Source organism: Mus caroli, chromosome 8, assembly GCF_900094665.2.
Source record: "Mus caroli chromosome 8, CAROLI_EIJ_v1.1, whole genome shotgun sequence".
In the NCBI taxonomy this organism is placed as follows: domain Eukaryota; kingdom Metazoa; phylum Chordata; class Mammalia; order Rodentia; family Muridae; genus Mus; species Mus caroli.
Genome location: NC_034577.1, coordinates 7409093 through 7412100, shown reverse-complemented (window position 1 = coordinate 7412100; position 3008 = coordinate 7409093).

The window sequence follows — 3008 nt, the reverse complement described above, 5'->3', positions numbered from 1 at the left end:
TTTGTTTTTTTTTTTTTTGTCTCTTTTTCTACGAGGCCACAGATTTCATACAACCACCTTGGTTAGTAAAAGTTCACAAGAATCTGGAAGCCTTTCAGGCTCTCCCACTGAAGAGACACAGGAAAAGGAAGTGTGTTAGGGTCCCTTGGCTGCAAATGGTGGTTACCTTTAGATGCAATCAGGGTGAGTTGGGATGTTTGGTCTTCCCTTCCTGCCCCTCAGCCCCCGCTCCCTGTGCAGCATCACTGTGGCATTGGAGAGGAGGAGGCAGAGCTGGGGTCCAGTCAGAGAACAGAGCTTGAGTAGAAGACAGGGGGAACACAGCATGCTTGCTTGTCTGCTGTGTGCACAAGAGGAAGGGACGCATCATTGAGCAGGGCAGGAAGCGCCAAGGCACTGAGGTGGGCACATGCTCAACGAGTCAAAGAGGCAGGAAGGAGGTCGAGGACCGAGTTTCCACTCTACCACTCTGCTCTTCACAGCTGTCCAGTCGAGCCTCCATGTTCCGGCGGGAGGCAGTTACAGGCATGACTGATGTTTGCCGTCCATCCATGTGATGAGTGCTCTCTACTTTGTAACTTGGTGTGGATGAGGGGTGCCAGAGGAGGAAAGTCAACCTTAAGCAGAAAATAGGAGACACTTTCTTTGAGGGTTTTTCTTTGGAGGCGGGACTGTTTTGAGGCTGAGGGCACGCCACAGACAGACTTAGGCCTTTGGGTAGACAGTATGTTCTGCAGCAAAGCACACATGTAGCACCTATATCCCATATACAGGTGGAGGGCCAGGCATCAGCAAAATCCTGGGGACCAGCTTTCTCTGCTCCCCTGCTTGATCTAAAGGGCTTGGTTACCTTGGTGACCAAGCACTGCTGCAGAGACTGGAAGGGAGCCTTCTGCCTCTCACTTATGCACATCCAAGGACAGTGTAGGAATGCTGGCCTCACTGGTCCTTCTAGGGCTGACCTGCTGTGCTTCAAGCCCTGGTGCTTCATGTCCTGTGTGTGGCCAGGTAGGTCTTTGTGGCAGAATGCCATATGTGTGCCCGTCACTGTGGATCTCTGGGAAGGTTTCTGATGACATTGAGAGCAAAGGAGCTGGACCCATACAAATGAGATCTGATGATGTCCCAACGCTGTCAATTTCAAATTACCAGGCTGCATTCTTGTCATCTACTGATGCAAATGTCATCAGCTTAATCATCTGTCACATTTCTGGAAAGTTCCATAATGCCTGAAGAAGGAGAAACCACCTTCATAGCCAATGCTGAACACATACTTGCCCAAGTCAGGAGGAAGCCATCCCTCCTGCCAGCTTCTCTCCACACCCCCACCCCTACCCCCCACCCCCCCACCCCCATTGCTTGATACTGCAATGCTGTCCCAGAGCTGTGGCACTGGAATGGGTGAGCAGCTTCACTGCCAGGCAGAGACTAAGTGGCTGATGCCATTACTCCACCTTCATGCCCCTCTTGTTTGTACAAGAACAAATTTACTTAGCCCTTTTGCTCCCAAGAAGGAGAGAACTTCAGAAGTCTCTGTTCATGTTGTCAGCAGGGGACAGACCCGTCCCATGGGCAAGCACCCAGCTACAGGCTTGCCATGTTTTCACCCATGTGACTCCTGGGTGAAAACCATGGCTTTTCTCTCTCTTCCACCACTGGTCCCTGGGTCAGCTTTGCCCAAGCCATCTATCACTGGCTCTCCGTCCCCTGCCGTGCCCTCTCAGCCAGGCCTGGGCAGAGTCTGGTCCTGATGCCAAGCAAGTGCGGGTTCACTGCCATGGCTTCTGCAGGCCCACGGACAGACTGCAGCCGCACGGATGCTCCTGGACTTTCGAGGATCAGCTCAGGGTTGTTCGGTTCATGCCTGCAGCAGCTCGCTGGCCAGTGGCCAGGGTTTTGTTTACTGCTCTCAGAGCAGACGTCCGCCTTCCTCCCGCCTGGGCCATTTTCTGAAGACATTAAGCTCTTGGCTCAGTGTCCTCGCCTCCTGCTTCCGGCTGCGCTGCCTGGCACGGCCACGTCCGGTCAAGTGGCTGATCCAGCTCTGAGCTCCTCTGTCCTCCTGGCCCACAGCAAGGCCAGCTTTGGGCCCTCTCCACCAGAGCCTTTTCCCTTTGTGTTGCTTTCCTCCTGGGAGTTATTAAAGTGGGTACACTCCCCTAGGCTTTGAAGACAGGGTGGGCACATGCAGTTCCTCCCTGGCAGTCAAAAGTTCACATAATGCCTTCAGTGTGAGTCAAGTGTGTGTCTCCCATCTTGTTCCAGTCAACTGCTGCCTGGGTTTGCCTTCTGAGATCTAAATCTCAGCCTTCCTCTGGAAGTAAACTCGCCTCCGGACACCCCAGGCAGGCCAGTGGAAGGCAAGGGCAGCTGACAGGAACTTTTTGACTTCTTGCCTGGCATTCTCCTAGGACAGGACACCAAGCTGCCAGGCTCAGGATGCTGACCCTGTCTTTCTGCTTCACCCTGCCCTATGCTCACATCCCATTGCTCCAGAGAAAGTTAGCTGGAAGGGCCCAGGCGTGACTGAAAACCTGCTCAAGCTTGAGTCAATAGCCACACCTGAAGCACGGAGTCCTCGGGAGAGCAGCTTTCAGCCAGGCCCCTCCAAGAGCCTCCACTCATGGATGTTTATCTGGTGACTCAGTCAGGATACAGGGCCAGATGGTTGGCTTCTTGACTGTTTAAGGAAAGCACCCACCCTAAAGGGGCCTCACGCCGCTGCTTCTACTCTGAAGCGCCAGCCTTTTGTTAAGAGCCCTTACCAGCTATCTTGGGGAGGGGAAACAATGTTTCCTTTTTATTTAAGAACAGGTAGATACGTGAGACGTTTAATTGCAGCATGGTCCGTACTACAAGTTATTGAAGAATGGGAAGAAGTCTGTCTATCTGTCTCTCTGTGTCTCTCTGTCTCTTCTCTCTCTGTCTCTCTGTCTCTCTGTCTCTCTGTCTCTCTCTCTCTCTCTCTCTCTCTCTCTCTCTCTGTGTGTGTGTAGTGATCAATTGCT